The 19,271-nt window shown below is 44.5% G+C and overlaps 1 long non-coding RNA gene across 1 annotated transcript; it reads right to left on the bottom strand.

Moving 5' to 3' along the window:
• Positions 1–1,819: 1,819 nt before the first annotated feature.
• LOC121067919 lies at positions 1,820–6,702 on the bottom strand. Its single transcript, XR_005818512.1, has 3 exons — positions 6,656–6,702; positions 3,052–3,131; positions 1,820–2,092 (listed from the first exon to the last, which is right to left on the bottom strand). It is a non-coding gene; the product is annotated as an uncharacterized LOC121067919 (long non-coding RNA).
• Positions 6,703–19,271: the final 12,569 nt, after the last annotated feature.

The following is a 19,271-nucleotide window of genomic DNA, read 5'->3' as shown; positions in this document are numbered from 1 at the left end:
TGCCAAAACACGAGCAAATTTCCTCTCTGAAAGCCAGCAGGCAGCTAAGGAAGCCACTGCAGATAACGCCATGTGTTCTCAGTGCTGTACCAAAAACATCAGGAAAAGCTCATATCTGGTCTGGGCTTGAGAGGTTTTCCTACCCCCAGAAGTTCTTCCCCACAATGAACTGATGCAAAATGTCCCAGGGAACTTGCTCCTGCCCCGACTGCAGCTGGAGCCTGACAAAAATAATGCAGAAACCAGGCAAAAACGCTTCCCTGAGTCATGTCTGTGATTTGAGGCAAGGTCACAGTGTGCTGGGAGACAGCCCGGGGCAAACACGCTTGGATGAGCGACGTTGGCTGATGCCCAGCTATGACAGCAGCGAGAAGGTGACATTAAGTCAGCCGCACAACATGCACGCCTGCCCTTTGCCACGGGCGAGCACACAGTCTCGGACATATCCCAGGGGCTGTATCTACACTGGTGTGGAGGAGTAAAGCTCAGCTGCCGATTAAAATCTCAGCAAAGCCTCGCTTACTGTCCATGTTGTTCATACCCATGAATGCGCAGCATGAACTTGGCCCAGGCATGGAGGATGCTGCAGGGGAGGAGGAAAGGACACACCGGTGCAGGCAGGGTGCTCACACTGTTTAATCTTAGCTGGACACGTGTGGTTTGTAACACCTCAGCTCCATGTGGTCTCCAGGCACCTTCAAAGCACTTGACCAGCCTGGACCTTTCCTCAGTGATGCTGGACCTCCAGCTGCTCGTGCCCCAACTGACAGCACCAGGCACAGCCCAGGGGTCAGTGTGGCTCTGGCACTCCCCGCAGGAGTTGTGGTCGAGACACAGATGCAGTTTGGGAGGTAAGTGGATGTGGTGGTACAGATAGGAGCTGGTTTGTGCGGGCTGGCCTTAGGGCCAGGTCTGTTTTATAGAGAGACAGCCTCTGGGTCTAAAACATACCTGATAATTTTCTTCGTGTACCTTCTCCTAACAGGATCTGGAGTAGAATCTCCTACTATGCATTAAACGGGGAAATTGCTATCATTAAAAATCACTTTATTCAATCAGTTTTATAGTCATCGGCTGGTTACTTACTTTTGCCTTCAAGTGCATGCTGAAAGCATGCCTATGTGACTGTCAGTCCTCTGCAGGTCTGATGGAAATACCAGACACACCTTTAAAATGTCTGGCTGGGGTCCTGCAAACAGAGTTGCCATGGCAGTGCAGAGCTAAGCCCAGCAGGAGGTGTTGACTTGCCTTCCAAAGGTGACAAACCCTTTGGAGCATCTAACAGATATTTCCTAAAAACAAACTCTAGAAGCACAGAACCACAGAACTACAAACTGTTTTGGGTTGGAAGGGGCCTTAAAGCCCATCCAGTTCCAACCCCTTGCCATAGGCAGGGACACCTCCCACTAGACCAGGTTGCTCAAACCCCATCCAGCCTGCCTTTAAACACTTAAACTGGCTTGCCCCACTCCCTTTGAGCACCAACCTGAAACCTAAAGACACTAGCCACCTAAGGAAAGGGGTAAGCCTGTGGTGAGAAAGGCCCATTGGGGTCAGAAATGCACATAAGGCTGGTGTTGGCATCAAAGCAAGCCACCAGCAATGGGGACACGACCGCATTGCTGCTGGTGGCCAGAGCAGCTCCCAGCAGCAGCGGTGCTGCCCTTCTCCCCTTCTGCAGACAGCTGTCGAGCCAGCCACTACTGCCGTCAAAACTACCTGGTTTTGTTCTCTTTCATTTCTTTCTTTCTGACAGGAGAAATTACTGCACTTGGAAAGTACACAGCTTTCGCTGCTGTTCTGAATGTCAATGCTGCTCTAAAACATCTAGAAAAAAAAAAAAAAAAAAAAACAATGCAGGAAAATAAACAATGCTGAATACAGATTGTTAGTATTTTCTTCATGCCATAGGAGTGCCTAATGTTTGAATGAAATTAAAGGGAAAGTTGGGAGCATCTGCCCTCCAGGACCTCTGGCCTCACTTCTTTAAGGACTTCAGGACATGCTTTCATCCACACAGAGCAGCAGTGCAGAGGGGCTGTTTGATGTGTGCGAAGGTCTTGCCTAAGTATTTGCAGGGCTGGAGCCTGACCTGGCAAGCACAGAAAATTGATGAAAACTAGTAAAAGTAGCAGAGGAATTAAATTTTGATTAGACAAAATTGAAGTTGAGGCACTCAGTGGCACAAAATCCATTTATGACTGGTAACTTCTGTCCCTGTGAGAGGGGAACTCAGGAGCTGTTCCTAAATGCTCAGACTAATGAATCTGGTCAAGACCTGATGGTTTAGAGGGGTGCAAACCTCCCCAGCTCCATCATGCCACTCCCACCATACGTGTCCAGCTGTGCAATGATGAACACAAGGAAGGAACAAAGGAATCCCACCTGATCTATGCCATGAGGCATGACCCACAATTTAAAACCTCTGAGATTCATACACACTAACATCCAGCCTCACCCAGACCTTTATTTTGAGCCAGGTAACTCCAGAGTTGAGCGCAAAAACCTCCTGCTGACCTACAGCCTTTCCATCTGTGGAGTACCCAGTCCGCATCTGAGGAATCTCCTTTCCCTGGATAAACAAGTCCAACGCATCCAAATCTGGATGTTCAGCCATTCGACTACATTTGTTCCTGTTCCGTACTGATATATTAACCCCTCTCTGAACGTGCCCCAGACATTTTCTTATAGGCCATAAGCAACTCTCCCATTCACCTCTCTCACAGCCCACAAGATCTCTTGCATCTTCTTTTATATTTGCTTTCTCATTTTCTTGTGGTAAGCATTTCTCCATCTAGCCATCTCAGCTCCTTTTTGTGTTTCTGCTCTTTGGCAGAGCAGGCTCCCCCCACACTGAGCCCCAGGGAAGAGCCCTGCGCTGGGCAAGGGGCTCCCTCTGGCTTGGCCTCCCACAGCCACTGACTCCTGCAAGGGACATCTTGTTCCCAGCAGGGACCATGCTTGTCAGCTGCTCAGTAAAACACCAGACCACCTCTGCTGCCATTTCTTTGTTCTTGGTTTTTATTCCCCCTCCTTCTACATGGTCCTCACCAGTCATTTTGAAGCCCTCGGTGAAACAGTCCTGCTACCAGCTCCAGTGTTTGTGTCAGACTGATTCAGACAACCAACACCTAAGAGGTCAAAACAATGGGGCATTTATTGGAAAAACATCATAACAAAAAGCTCCGACAGGTTTTCCACAGATGCAGCTGCTGCCCTGCAGGGTGGCCCCACCACCTCTGTCCCCATCATCACCCTGACAACTTACTGCTTCCAGGTTAGGATTTTTCAGAATTAAACTGCTACTGCTTTTCAGGTAAACCAGTCTTTCTTGAAACTGGGGATGGAAAGAATAAGTCAGTTGTTTGGGTTTTTTGTTTGCTTTGCCTTGTCTCTGTTTTTGTTTTTGTTTTTGTTTTTGTTTTTTGGAGGGAGGCCATGGGGGGATCTTCTTTTGCAGCACTGTGAATCATTCACAGGGGAGAAGGAGAGGAGTTTGAGATGAATTTAGTACTAGGGGGCAGAGGGACCTTTGTGTCCTGCCAAGATCTTACACACAGCACAAATTGTTATTTTTGTAAAAGGTGGGGAATCTGGTGGGAGAGAGCAGAGAGTCACTGCCCCACATCCCGCAGCAGGTCCAGCATGGCCAACTTTTCTCACTGCTTGGGTGGTTAATTCCAGTTTGGAAACACCAAACAGAGCACTGCAGATGAGTCAGACACCGATAACCAGGAAGAAAAAAAAAAAAAAAAAAAAAACACATACACAGCAAGCATGAAAGTGGCTTTGATGAGGTGTTCTTGGATGGCTGCAGCTCTGAGAGGCAGCCACTGAAGGTTTCTTTTTATAGCAACAACGGCTCCTAATGGCAACTGAGAATCTGGGTCATATTAAGGGGGGGCTCATGCAAGAGAGACATCTAGAAATGGCTCTGCTCTGCGTGGTGCTGCAAAATGAGCACTGGCAGGTAGGAGAGGAAAATCAGAACTGGTGCATGGGCATCTTCCTTGCCCTCCCCACCCCAAAGCACCACGACTCAGCAGTCAGGGCTCACAGCAGGACATTTTTCCATTGTGCTGTGTTTCCTGGTCATTCGTCACAGGGGCAGCATCAGCATGGTTTGGGCTGGGAGGGTTGCAGCACAATTCGCAGGCAGACAGCTGCTTGCCTTGCCTAATGAAGCAGGGCAGGGCGGCGGGATGAACGGTGCTCCCAGCGCCCAGGAGGTGCTGCTGATCTCCAACCCTACGGCAGAGAAACCCTTTTCTGAGCTTTTTTGGTCCCAGATATAAGCTGTTTAGCTACTGCCGAAGCACCTGTGAGTAAAGAAGGCAGCGTAAGTTCTAAATTTGTTGGGAGAAATATTAATAATGAATGGATGGAAATAGGTTAGCAAAACGGGCTGTTCAGCTGATCAGTGGCGGTCTGGGAAAAGTTACAGGCAATGATGCACTGATTTTGCTAAGAATAGAAATACATTTAATTTAGCTTCAGCTGTACCATGCCACTGAGGCTACACAGGTGTCTCTACTGTGACCATTGCTATGGTTTCAAAAGGAAAAAAGAAAAAAAAATAAAAATAAAAGGAAAGAAAGAAAAGCTGCTGCAAGAGGTTTCAGTCTTAGGATGTAATTTGTGGTGTATGTATAACACCTGTTCATGTTCTCTGCCTTTCCTCCCTCGGCCCTTGCCCTTATACCAGATCTTACAAACACCGGAGAGGTCCATAGGCACAACCTCTTTTATTGGGTGTATGTTCAGGCTTGGTGGTGCAGATAAAGCCACGCTTTGGGTTCTTAACCTCTGTACAGCAGACAGTGTTACCCACTCCAGCAGCAGGCAGAGGAGATGGGGCTGTGCCTCATGCGCGCCCCCCAGGCACAGCCCAACAGAGCCCCAGCAAAACCCAGAGCCCCAGTTTCTCTCAGATTTGAGGCATCTCTGGCATTTGATCCTTCTCTTCGCCTTAGAATATTTTTGAGAACCGCTGAATGCCACAGGGCGCCAAGTTTCAGCAAAAAAGCCAAACTGCAAAGTTTAGTCTTTCATTGGAAAACACAAAATTTGCTCTGGAACAGTTTTGGGCCAAGGCGGGGGGCTGTCCTCAAAACGAAGGCAGCAGCCAGGTCAGATGCCCCAACCCATGTTTTCATCCAGGCTAGCAGGATACCAGCTCTCCTCCACCAAAGGACAATGGAGTGCTCCAAATTGCCTGGAAAAGTTACAGATTTGGGCTCCTTGGAGCAGCATCAGAGCCCCCGTCACTTGTCCCTGGCAAAGGAGTGGTCCCATGCCAGTGTGCAGGGGAGGAAGGACATTGTCCTCCTGAACGTGAGTCGATGCTGCCAAATTATCGCACTCAGCAATCATGCCACAAACCTCAAAGCTCATATAAAGTTGTTTTGAAAAGCACATGATTAAAAAAATGAACTTTTTAAATTATTTTTCTGTTTACTTAGTCTCTAGACTTCCATTCCCTGAAGTCAATTCTTCAGCCAAAGGGCTACAGGCTTTTTCCAAAAATGGAAGCCAAGGTTGTCAAGGAACTGTTTAGTCACAGAAAATGAGACTTTAAGAAGAAAAAAAAAAAAAAAAAGCACTGGAGATCACAAGACTTCTGATAATTTTCTGGACTAGTCATCAGATTGGATTTGTCATGCAAGCCTGTAGAGAAGGATGGTTCCAAAACTCTCAAAAACACTCCCTGGTTTTATGAAAACTCTTGAAGAACTGAATATTGGGATTTTGTCTTTTCTTTTTTAGCTCTTTTTTATTTTTAATTTGTTGGCTTGTTTCATTTTGTTTTGTTTTGGATTAGCTTGGTACCTAGTACTTAGACTATTTATATACTTCGCATTTCAGACTTTGACTACATTGAGGAACATTTGGAAAGAGGCAGTTTCCCATATATCCAGCTGGATTTAGCTGTGAAACTCTGTCCCCTGGCTGTATTATATTCCCTAATGCAGATTCTCAAGTAACATTAAAGTGGCATAAATATTAAACTGACTTCTTCCATTTTAAAGACATACCCACTAAACACTTGTGAAACCAGACAAATGCACAGTACAGGAAAAAAATGTATTCATAAAATAGGTAAAAAAAAAATTATTCAGATTTTCTCATTTAGAATTCTATATACAGTCCTTTTAACCTGGTGAAATAAATAATAAAATTACGTGGCTTACTACCATGGCCTTACTAAGAAATGGGAGGCAGCAAAATGTTGCACTGGCATGCATTTTATCTGCCTGCACTGTCAGTCAGATAGTGGAGAGGAGCAGCTGGAAATCAGAATTCAACACTTTCTTCTCCGGAGTATGAGCATGCATGGATATTCTGTACCAGGCACTACAGGAGACCCAGCATGTGCATTCTGAAAGCTGTCGAGTTTCATGAAAGGCATCACGAGGCCTTTCATGCCACTGAGTGCTGGGCACCCCCATCCTGGTGCCCGTACGTCCCCTGAGGCCTCAGTCTGCAAACTGGTGCCATTTCCCTGTAACTTCAATAGCATCAGGATGACAGCAGGACTCTCCCTCCTGTTTCCCTCTGGTTTAATAAACAAACTTCTTACAGCACTTGCTAAGCTACAGGAAAACTTGCTTTTCAGAAACGTGACTGTGACACCTGCATTTCCTCTTCCACTCACCAGCATGTGCACAAGGACCCTCCATTAAAGTGTCCGGCCCTAGCAATGAAATGAAATTCTGATGTCACAATAGTCCAGCTTGTCACCCTCCTTCACTAAAAGAAATGAAAAGTTGCACAATACCTGTCTTCCCAACAGCACACACCTCTCCTCAAGGTTAAATATCTCACACTGCACTGCTGCCTTTGCTTCTTGCATGTAATTATATTTTCTGTATAAACCTGCATGTTCCCCATCTCACAGCAATTCGTAGGGACATACTCTTGTGGCATACTCGTGTGCCAGCCTTTGGAAATTGTCTGTTTTCTGTGAGATTAAGTTCTTCCCTCCTAATTAAAAGAATTTCTCAAATTTGGCAAAATTAATTGAATATAATATTAGCTAATTTATTTTTAGTTAGACCTCAGGGAAAATCCGGTTTGAGATGATGAAGTCCGACAGCACGTCTCCATCTCTCCCTTCCCCTTCAAGAAACTATTTCTGATGATCCAAAACCTCCCAGCCTGTCCCACCTCCAGCACACCACTACTGCCCCAGGCTGAGTGGACAGCCACGTATGGTTGTCCATGCTCGATGACAAACCAAGCCACCCAGGGGACCTGAAGCCCAACTGGGAGTGACTCTGTGTGGCTGCTGCTCCCTCCACCACCTTGAATGTGTAGAAGTCATTAGGCATCTTCTTCAGGCAGTAAGGAAGCCTGGGTCATGAGGATGTGGAGACAAGAGATGCACTTCAGCTTGAGAGGTTCTTTCTCTTGTGTGCATTTACTTTGGATTATCAGCAATGCAGCTGTCTCTGCTGCTTGTCCTCTAGCAGAACTCAGTGTATGCAGAGGGAAGGAAGGCGTTTTCAGTGTCACAGCTAAAAACTAGCTGTTAGCAGTAAATGATGCACTTCAAAAGAAAGCTTTCTGTGCCAGAAATAGAAGATGCCATGTGAATACATATACACACCACTACTGCGGCTGTGCCGCGTAGTACACCTAGCCCATTAGCAGCTATTATTCAGGTGAACAAAGAGGAGAAAAATGTTTGCAGGGAAAAATATATATACATATATATATAATTTATACATATATATTTTATTTTATATATATGTATATATATATATATAGAAAACAGGATGCTATCTGCTATCACAAATATACACAACAATTACACGGGCCTATTGCTGATGTGCCCCCTCTCCAGCCTCAAGGCCAAATCCACCACCTGTCCAGAGGCAGGACATGCCAGTGGCTCTCTGCAGGGTTGTCCCTCTGCTATGTGAAGTCCTGTCCAGACTAAAAGTCTTGGATTCAGCAGCCTGTTTGAAATCTGGATGCTGTTGCTCCTGCCCACCCCTGCTTAGCACATAACCGTAGGGCAACCAGGCCTTCCTGCATCCTCAGCAGGAAAGCGAGTGACCTCAGGGCTCTTCAGCCACCCTGGCGCTGGTGGAGAGCAGAAAGCAGGGGTCTGAAGAGGTCAGAGGACTCACGTTCAGGAAACACCTATGTCCATCCATCATCTGGATCTGCTCTCAGATAGGTGCAGGCTCCCCTCTTGCTAACACCCTCACGTAGGCCTGGGTGGGGCAGCCATTTGAAATCCTACAGGTTTTGAGTGTGTAAAACTCATGCTGCCTGATGGCTTTTTCCTAAACGCGTGGATATCTGGGCTGTGATCCCAGTGGAGTGCTAGAAGTTAAACCACAGCATTAACACCTCACCCAAAGACTTGGACAAAGCCTAACAACAGGATAATATATTTCCTTGGTTTTATATTTCCTTGGTTTTACTGCTGCTGTTTCTCATCCTGTTGTAGTATCTTAGTCCAGCAGTGACCATCAAGATCTTAGGTTCCAACGGGACAAACTGTGTTAATTACTAAATTGGTCAACTGGCCACTTGCCACTTCATGAAACCTGCTGGTAACCCCTTTTTACAGAGAACTGCAGATTTTCCTAGAAGACTGAGATCATATTCTGGGAGGTGACACACAAGGCCTGGCTTGTTTCACAGTGTCAGAAAGAGGCAGAAGAAAATTAAATAGCTGCATCAGGGTCTGGCAAATCGTGTCTAACAGCTTCTCATTGATGTCCTGTAGGTGAAGATGTCCAACAAGCCATCCACCAAGTGAATGTAGTACCTCTGGTGCTACAGCGCCCCCCACCTTTTGTTTTGAGACAACCACCTACTTAACTCTTACTGACAGATGGCTGATTATATATATTAGCATACAGATTTCTTCCTACCCATATAAAAACTGATTTATTTTCAGTCAACTCTATAGGCTTCTTAAGCTATACTCTCCAAAAAAAAACTGACTAGAGAATGGAAAGCAGATACACTGCACAGACATTGCTGCTTATGCAATTTAAATTTCTTGAAGTAGAAGGTGGGAAAATGCATATGTTTAGATTGTTTATCCACAGGTTGGTAGCAGAAGCAGGGAAATACATAGCTGAATGTCATCAAGAGTTGGTGTAAAGAACCTGATGATCTGGAGTCCTTCCTCTTTATCTGGTTGTAGAACAGGCCCTCTCCACACCAAGGAGGCTGAGCAAGTGAAATATTTCAAGTGACAGAGAAAATACAGCTTGCAAGGGGTGAAGCAGAGAGCCAGTAGGGATGGTGGTATCATTGTACTGTGTGTTTATGCTTTCTGGCTACCATGAGTTTCGCTCTTAGCTCCTGCCAAACTCCCCTCTCACGTTCATAATGCTTAACAGTAAGCAGGCTTTCTCTTTTATTAAATTTTTCAGAGTAAAAAACTCTAACTAAAGAATAACCACAGAGACTGTAGAAAAAAAAAAAAAAGTCTGTTTTCATGATAAATTTAGTGGATAAAGTAAATACATACATCACCTTCTGTAAATTATGTTAAGGCACGTGGAAGCTAAGGAGGTGATTGGTGACAGCCAACATGGCTTCACTAAGGGCAGATTATGCCTGACAAATCTGGTGGCCTTCCACGATGGTGGATAAGGGGAGAGCAACTGACGTCATCTACCTGGACTTGTGCAAAGCATTTGACACTGTCCCCCATGTTATCCTTGTCTCTAAACTGGAGAGACATGGATTTGATGGATGGACCTCTCAGTGGGTAAGGAATTGGCTGGATGGTCGCAATCAATGAGTTGCAGTCAATGGCTCAATGTCACGGTGGAGATCAGTAACTAGTGGTGTTCCTCGGGGGTCAGTACTGGGACCTGCACTGTTTAACAGCTTTGTTGGTGACATGGACACTGGGATTGAGTGCACCCTCAGCAAGTTCGCCAATGACCCCAAGCTGTGTGGTGCAGTCAACATGCAGGAGGGAAGGGATACCATTCAGAGGGACCTGGACAGGCTTGAGAAGTGGGCCTGAGCGAACCTCATGAGGTTCAACAAGGCCAAGTGCAAGGTCCTGCATCTGGGCTGGGGCAATCCCAAGCACAAATACAGGCCGGGCAGAGAATGGACAGAGAGCAGCCCTGAGGAGAAGGACCTGGTGGAGCTGGTTGACAAGAAGCTTGACATGAGCAGGTAACGTGCGCTTGCAGTCCAGAAAGCCAACCTCCTTCTCCCCAGTAGTTTTTCACCAAATATGATGTCTGCCTGGGGAGATCTTGTCTCCTGTCTACTGCAGAGGGATGTATCTCTCTTCATCTGAGCTCTCACTACCCCTGGATGCCCAGAAGATCACACATGGTGTGGAGAACAGCCAGGCATCTGTGCCATGTTCAGGGTAGCGAGTGTCATCTGTTTTCTCCCCTAAGAATGATAAGGCTTTCTCTGGATAAACTCAGAAATAACAAACCTCTTGCTCTGCTCTCAAATGTTCTCCCTTATGGAAAATGCAAACTCCAGGAAACAGTTATGGCTCTAAATCATTTCAGACTGGGCCTGGTCACAGCCAGATTTTCAAGGCCCTATTAAAAATAGGTTTTCACTCCCCAGTTTCATTTTCTGTCCAATTTTCTTTCTGTACTGCACCACACCCACACTATTTCTCCTTCAGCTGAAATGCTTCCCACCACTGCTTCCTTTCAACACCCCTCACAAGGTCTGTCATTTACTGTACATCTGCATTTTGCAAGCCACTGCCAGCAACCAAAAGGACTGAGCCCTTCATGTTTTGCTTAGCACCAGAGGGGAAAAAGCAACACATTAAAAGAACACCCCAGCAGCTGACAAGCCACTGCAGAAGAGGTGCCAGGCTGAAGGAGGGCTGTGGCAATACTCACACAGCACACATCTGCTAGCTAGAGTGGCTGTATACGACTTAGGCATAGAAGACACTTGGGCAGCCTGACAGATGGAGGATATTTAGGGATAAGAGCTTTTTGAGGTAAGGATTCCTCTGGAATTGCATACAGAGAGGACAATTTTAATAGTTAAGTCAGTATTGCAACAAGTGGAGATGATGAGATGGGATAGATCTCATAAAAGCCTCAGGTTCTTCTCTACTTGATACCTTCTTATAGTATGAAAGTATCACATGAATATGTATATAGGAGGGATTGTGGATAACAGAAAATTGAGGAGTCATTTGGAGGAGAGACTTAAAATACAGCACAGGCTAGATAAATTGCAGAAATAGAGTGCAACCAAACTGAGATTTAAAAAGACAATGTGAAATGCTTGCTATCTAAGGAAAAAAATCAGATGTATAAATACAGAGTAGAAATGGTGCTTGCCCTGCACAGTCCAACCTAGAAGGATTATGGATCCCAGAATGAATAATGGATCCCAGATTGCACAGGAGGCATCATCACATGGGCAAGCACATCCCAAGCTGGATTATTTCTCAAGTGTAAAGCAGGTGGGGGCTTTTCCCCAGTTAGACTGTTAAAGGTAGGTCTTAATTTGAACACAGCTTTCATCTGGGGGCATCCTCCTTTTAGAACTGACAAGAAAACTTTTGAGGAAGTTCAAAGAGACATGAAAAAAAAAAAAAAAGGATAGGAAGTCTAAAGAATCTGCCAGTGGAATAAAGTTAATAAAACTGAGCATGTTCATGCAGGGGTAAGAAGATATCCAAGGGAGGTCAGTGAGGTGTAGAAGAGTATTGCCACAATTGCACAGGCCACTGTCTTTTCATCTAGGACAGAATGAAAAGCAGGAGACAAGTAGAGAAAACAGGGATAAAATTATCTGTGAAAACGGTGTGAATTCCCTCTGAGTGGAGATTCAAAGCATCATATCAGCCAGCACAGAGAGGTGCCAAGGGACTTTCCTGCACTGTGACAGCTTTAGCAGGCTCACTCCACCCCATTTGTGAGCTGAGCATTGTCTACAGTAGAAACAACAGACTGCTCTTTAGAAATGCTCAGGATAATTTTTTAATCTTTTTCCTAATTTCAAGGCTTTTTTTTCCCACCCAAATATTGTAATCTGGACTTTCTGAAAGATTTTGTTGTTGTTGTTTAATTATTCACTGGGAAGCATACGTCATCCAGTAGCCTCCTTCCAGGGGTCACTCCTGCCAAGGCTTAGGATCAGGGAGCTCCTTGGGGTCCCAAGCCACGCTACAGCCCCCCAGAGCCATGGGCTCATGTCTGCTTCTGCGTAGAGGGGGTCATGTTGCTCTTGTCTTTCACCAGGCCCTTTACTGTTTAGTTTTTATATTTAGACAGCACCTTCCATATGAGAAACCACGTGTGTATGTGCGTGTGTGGGTTATCTCACTTGGAGGCAGAGGGTACTGCAGCAAGGCATGACAGATATGCCTGTACGTGTACATGTTAAATGTCTGGCTATACAATGCACAAAAGACCCTTCATCTATGCAAAGATAATGAGAGACTGCATGCACAGTCTGACAGCAGGAGGTGTCCCAGAATCCTAATAGATTCACTCCAACATCTGCACAATAATAGATTTTTTCTTTTCATTTTTCAAAATTTTGTTCAGTTTGAAAAGAAGAAAACAAGCAAAACCACAGGGCACAGTAAACTGCACAGGAGGACAATGATCTGAAGTTGTAGAAATCATCACAGTGCTGTGTTAGGATGCTGGGAATTCAAAATGTTCAGCAATAAAAAGAGCTGGCATTCAAAGGTGACATTCAAAAGCAATTCAAATGGCATAATAAAGCATATGTAATTAGGTACACAGTTTGTATCAAAGGTCCTTTTATTAAAGGGCTGCTGAGTGTGCTATGCAAAAGGGCTTCAAATAGACATTTCTGGTTAAACAACGTCTCATTTCTAGAATATCTTCCTTTTCTACTTGTTCCTGCAGCCAGGGAGGTCATGTCATACGGCTAAATTTATGACGACATAACTGTTTCCATGGCAGCAAACTATTGTCATAAACACTGAGCTTTATGCTTTCACAGCTGGATTAAGAGAAAAAGAGAGAGAGAGAGAATCAGGCTGGAGAGGGAGGAAGTTTTTTATTCCAATGAGAGTTAGGGGAATACACAAGATTGCAGGCAAAGAAAATTGCTTTTTGTGTAAATGTTCTTTTTTAAGTTTACCCCAGTGTGAAAGTCCATTTTAAGGGATATAATTTGGGTAACGATCCCTCTCCTATTTAAATGTTCATAAGGCTAATGAGCCAGCTTGTCTATTTTTGGAGCACTTCAGCAGTAAGGCTGGATGTTTTGCAGCAGGAAGCCAACCATAATAAAATGTGTTTTCTCCACTTTCCTACCAGCTCTTGACCCCTTTCTCCATGAGTTTCTGTAACTTCACCAACTAGAAATCAATTTGCAGGTGAGGCTAGGTTATTGATGACAACGCGTAGACCCTACTAGCTACCACTTATCTCCTCGTTACATCATTATGTTTCATTTTTGTCAGTTATGCAGTCAATTTTTGTCAAGACGGACAGATTGAAAGATAATCACGTTTTTACGAAGAGTGGTTTTCCTCACAAGGTCACTTAAGTCCTTACAGCTAAATTAATGCTGGTAATTAACAATAGTCCTTGAACATGGAACTGCAATCAGAAAACCTGGTCATGGAAGGTTGGAGGTGCCCCCTGCCAGCGCATCACCACAAGATCCAATATAACATCTCAGATGATGGGACTCATTCTGGAGGAGGCAAAGCCCAGGCCAGCTTTGTGGTCATGAAAACCCAATAGCTGAATGCCCCATAGCCCTGGTCCCTGCATGTGGGCCCCTCTATGGCTAAGGGAGAGGCCCAGAGACTTCTCTGGTGTACATCTCTTGCCACTGGGGAGCTCCTATCCCAGCACCATCCAATTCTGGTTGCAGGAGAGATAAGGATGGAGTGGTTGTAAGTCATCCGGGTGATCTATAGGGGGACAAAGCTCCCGTTTTCTGTGAGCCCACAGTGGTCCATGGAAAGGGACATGGGCACCTCAGGGCATGTCTCTGACCTCCCCAGTCTTGCCTTCCTACCCCTCTGCAATGACCAGAAAACTAGCCTGCGTGAGAGGCATCCCTTCAGGCACCTACCACTGGGTAGGAGAACCTCCACAGGGAACGTGATGTCAAGAAAACACATCACATGACAAAGTGCTCAATATTCCCTCAGGAATACAAGTGCTGAAATGTCCAGCGTTGGCCTCCATCAAAGACGGAGCTCAGAGCTAAGGAAAGATTATTACCGTGTCTCCTGGTGATTCCCCTGGAATTTCTACAGCAGAAACAAATTAAATGTAACTCATCTTTCAAGTAATTAGCATTTTTCATTTCAAGAAATCCCAGCTGATTTTACCTACCAGACAATAGATTACTACGTCCTGCACTAAAATGTGCCTGAGATTCGGCTTTCTAACAAAGCTTTATTCATGGGCAGGTAATCTAGATTGCCAAAACATAAAATGACAGCACAGGCAGCACTACAGGCTGCAAAATTTCTCACAGAGCCACACCAAAATGAGGATGCCTTAGAGCACGAGGGCTGGGCAATGCAGATCTAACCTTGTGCTGTTGGTCTTCTATCAATTATCAAGGTCTCAAGGGAGCGCTTTTTATTTTCTTTGAGCAGAATCCAAAATAAACAGAAAGGTCACTTTGTATGGCTGCTTCCTTCCCATGAGGTAGAAAATGGCCTTGCTCTGCAAGTGGAAGTGCCAGGCCTGGATACTGAGAGCTGTACACTAGAGGTCACTGCTATAATAAAAGAAAGAGCAAGCCAGCAGGTAAGGCAGGTTTTGTTCTTCACCTTATTACAAGGTGACTCACAGCAAAAAGCAACAGCTAACTGAATGATGCTGTACTTCATTAAATGTAAAGAGTCACTGAATAAGAACTATTCGGTTACAGAGAAATCTTCAGATGTGTGGAGAAAGGGATAATGACAGAGGAATGGGACCATTTATTTTGAAAAAAAAAATGTTCATTTTCATCAGTTTCACTTGATAAATAGTGCTGGTAATAAATGTTCATAGAGCACTTTAATATAAATCGCAGATGTAAACCAGTGGGTAATTAGCTGAGGATTACAGGTGGGATGCTAATGAAGTAGATGCCTGTAGAGAGAGAGTCACTGCCAACCATGTGCCAGTCAACTTTTCCCAAGGCCTCCCAAGTCTCCAGGCAAGCTTACATTCTTGTGTCTTTTTGTTTCTATGTACTCTTAATTAGTCTCTGGGACTGTTTATTTAATGAGGCATCCCACATTCAGGCAGGGGTAATTTCTCTCTGTCACATGTTACCAAGCAGACATGATCAGCCTGAATTTTCGGTCTGCCTTCTGTAGGCTTCTGTCATAATGTTAGGATGCTATTTAAATACCTTCTTCCCAACCCCTGGCAGATTATTAATTTCACTGCAGATTGAGCCATGTAACCTGTCCAGGGCCTGCTTGCTGATGATTCACGACATGCTTCCTGTTTTCTTTCCTCTATAGGAACCATGGTTCCTGATGATTTTGCACATCTTCACGTGGCACATCCTGTCCAGGGATTTCTTATCACAGTGGTCAACAATGTATTTCGTCAGCTGTTTCTCTTTATTCAGTCAATTCCAGTGCTTCATGTCCGTGTGGCATTCCTTTATCCTACTCACTTCATTTTCACAAATTTGTTCTTTCCTTTTGTCAAATGACACAGGAAGCAGGAATATGACAGGGAAAGGTATTTTTGTGGTGGGCAGCCCTGATAACAGAAAATCAGCTCATCTCACAGTCCTGGCCCGCCTCCATGATAGTTTCTTGTGTATTTTGTCATGTTTCATCTTGATCAGATATCATACACCAAGAGATGAACCCATCACCACTACAGAAACTCATCCAAGATCTAGCCAAGGGTCATCCCAGCCCTATACAGACTTCTGCCAAAACACTCTCCATGACACCCAGTTTTAAATATTTCTATTGTAACTATCAGCTTTCCTTTCCCTATGTTGTCTTCCTGGCTTTGTCTGTTTTCCCAGCCTAGGGATAGCCAAAGAATATTTCTTCATCTCCTGTGGCAACACTGTTCAAATATTTGCTAATTATTTTCTTTCTTATGAAATTTCACATATATTTAGGCCTTTTAGGCTTTATATCTACACGTGAAACTTACATTCAGCTTTCTAAAGCTACTTCATAGTACAGTTTCAGGTTCCATTCATCCTTTGCCTGTGTCTGTTACTTCTCTTGTGCCTTTTTCAACACAGTAATTCCCCATGTTTTCTACCTGTCTTCGAGTATTCATCTCCAGTTTGTATACCTCAGACACTATAAGACTGGATTGTTTCCAACATTAATCTCATTGTTACAGGTCTCTCCCTGTCCAAGAAAGAATTAATTTAAAAAAAAAAAATACTGCATTTTATTTCAGTCTAACAATTTTCATTTTAAGTAGCATTTTCCATGTAAAGCATACAATGTGCTAGAGAAAATGTCAGGGAGGAACAATCTGGAACTATGAATCTGGGGATGGTTTTCTGCATAGTGTAACATTACGTTCTGCCAAAATGTCTCTGGTCATGTTCATTACCTTTCTGACACCCGTTTGTGATGGGGAAAAGAAAAAAAGAAAAAAACTTGTTATGATACCATTGAAATGCAGAAAGGCTAAGAAGAAAAGCAGACCAATTCCCTTCCAGACTTTGCACATAGTTAACCGTAGTCTATTGATCACTCGGAGGAATTCATGTTATAGCATGGCTCCCTTAACTGCAAAGATTTTCTAGCAAAGACACAAATGCTTCCCGCTCTGCCATGTTTCTATGGACAGAAGTCCCCACTAACAACCCCATCAGCAGCCCAGCATCACCCCCTTTCTGATGCTCCCTCAAACATCCCTCTGCCGCACCACCTGCCCCAAGCCTTGTGGCAGGGATCCAGCTTGCCTGCTGAGGCATCCTCCCCTCCTCGTCTTTGGCTGCTGAGACCTCGTCCTGAAGCATCTCTGTAGGCCTCCTTGCAACACAAGTAAATAACAAGCAAGGGGCCTGCCTCAGAGCTGCTGGCCAGACAGCGTTTCTAGGTCAATGGTTCCCTCTCTTGGAGTGGTGAGCTTGGGAGCATTGATGTCACTGCCACTGGAGACCACAAAAGAACAAGGTCATGAGAAGAAAAGTTTGAAAATCAGTGCATTAGATGATTGTAAGCTTTTTTTTTAAAGGGACTTTCCTTCTAATGCTTTTATAAAACATTACTCACACTGACCTTTCTAAAATGTCATATGAAATACTGGAGACAGCATTAAGATAAGGTGTATTTTGATGCTGTTGCATGCAATAAATCCAGACACTGGCTCCTTTTCTAAGCTGGGCTGCTGTACATGCTCTGAATCAATACATGGTCTTCATTCTCCCCCATGGGGTCCAAACTTGGGTGCACACACATTTTTTCAGATTATATCTCTGCTCCTCTATTTGCAAGCACTTGGAATTGTGAGATCTGATCCAGATTTTGCACATGAGTATCACCATACTTTTCTCTGGAAAGCTTTTTGGTAAGGTGTACATGACAGCCGGGGAGGGCAGGTCACTCTTCAGAAGGTCACAATAGGTATATTTCTCAAGTTCAATCATCAAGCAAAAGCAGACTAGATAGTGTGGTAACTTCATTCATTTTTCTGTTCCTACAAATTCACCCTGTGAAGGAATGGTTTGGAAAACTCTAGTAAGGCTAAAAGTCAGATACATTATATATCAGCTTCACATTTTATATAATGCTGTGCTGGGCATCCCATTTCCATTAACACAAATTTTACATTTGCGTGAAAAGAGAAAAATAAATTAATCATAACGTGTGTTGTTTCATCAAGAATTTACCAAGATTGCATGAACACTCTTGGGTGCAAATGTGAGCTATAATTCTAATGTCAGGTTTAAAAGTTTCTGAAATGAGTGGGGGAAGGACAGGCCCCTTGTTAGCTTTAGGATGGAGCTGGAAAGAGATTCATGGCATGGCTTCCTGCAAGCACAGGACCTTTGCAACACCCGAGGTCCTTTCTGTGCCGGGTTTTCCACATCTGCTCTACCCCAGCTTCCCAGCAGATCAGTCTGATCGCACTGCACTGCTCCCCAAGCGAGGTCATGCTCTCACACAGTACTTGTATGGATGAAGGTTTTCATTGTTTTCGAGTGATGTCAAGGAGTAGGATAGCAACTGTACACTCAAAATTTCATCGTGTCACTTGGCTGAATGTTCCTTGGGGCTGGGATGGAGGCGTAGGATGAATTTTTGGATGCTAAATGAATCACTATTAATGCTTAGCATGATGTACTGCTAGGTCGTGGAGATATCTATGCAGGATTTTGAATGATTTTGGCTTTTCCTTTTATCCCAGGTGGACTTCTGAGAATGTTACAAGCCTGAAACCTGCCTTCTTATAACCCTCTCCTTGTGTTTTTTAAGCATGGTTTTGCAAAGTTCATGGAGACTAATACTGGGCTGCACAGGGAGACCTGGGAACCACAGAGTTAATTCTCAGTCATTTAGTCCTGCATTTGTGACCGGAGGCTTTAAACCACTTTTGCATCTCCTGTAATCTGGGGCCATTTAGGACACTAGTCTGTCCCCATGGTATAAAAATAGCGAGGAGGTTTATGTAGTCCTCGAGTGCTGTCCCTTTGAACTGTGGCCACCATCCTAATTGGGCATATCTTAACAAGGCATCTTCACTGGAAACTGCAGGTATGCTTCTGCAGAGCCCTTGGAAAGATCTTAAGTGACCAGAGGGGCCCTTTGGGCAGTAATTTTTCTTATTTTACAACCTGTTTTAAAATCTCTTTGTGTTCACTGACTGGTGTTTGTCACAGGCTTAGGCCGTGGAGACTCCTGAGCCTCTGTGACTGCAACAGGAAGATTCCCAAACCATTTGCTAAGGATCTGCAGTGTGCAGGCCTGGTGTCCTCCAGCAAAGTCATGCGGGTGCCCCATGATACAAAGGAAACAGCCTGCATCCTCATGGAGATCTCTCTTTGCCTCTCACCTGTTTTTCCTCCTTTCCCATTCCACCCCTCCCTGCCTAACATTAAAGTGTACTGACTGTAAGCATATTGCTGTCTTTTGCATGTGGAAAAACATGTCAAAACAACAGCAAGCTATCTGCTAAGGGTAGCATTAACAAAGCCTCTCTGCCTCAGAGGATGGTGAAGTTCATTAATTTATTTGCAAGATGTTCTGACTGGAGTAATGAGCCTGTAATTACCTTCCACTTCTGCATCACCAATGTCTTTATTTACTCTTGGTGGAAAACAAAGGAAAATGTAAGGGAAGCGGTACTCAGTTT

This window comes from Cygnus olor, chromosome 3 (assembly GCF_009769625.2).
Source record: "Cygnus olor isolate bCygOlo1 chromosome 3, bCygOlo1.pri.v2, whole genome shotgun sequence".
Lineage (NCBI taxonomy): Eukaryota > Metazoa > Chordata > Aves > Anseriformes > Anatidae > Cygnus > Cygnus olor.
This window is presented reverse-complemented; position numbering and strand designations above follow the sequence as displayed.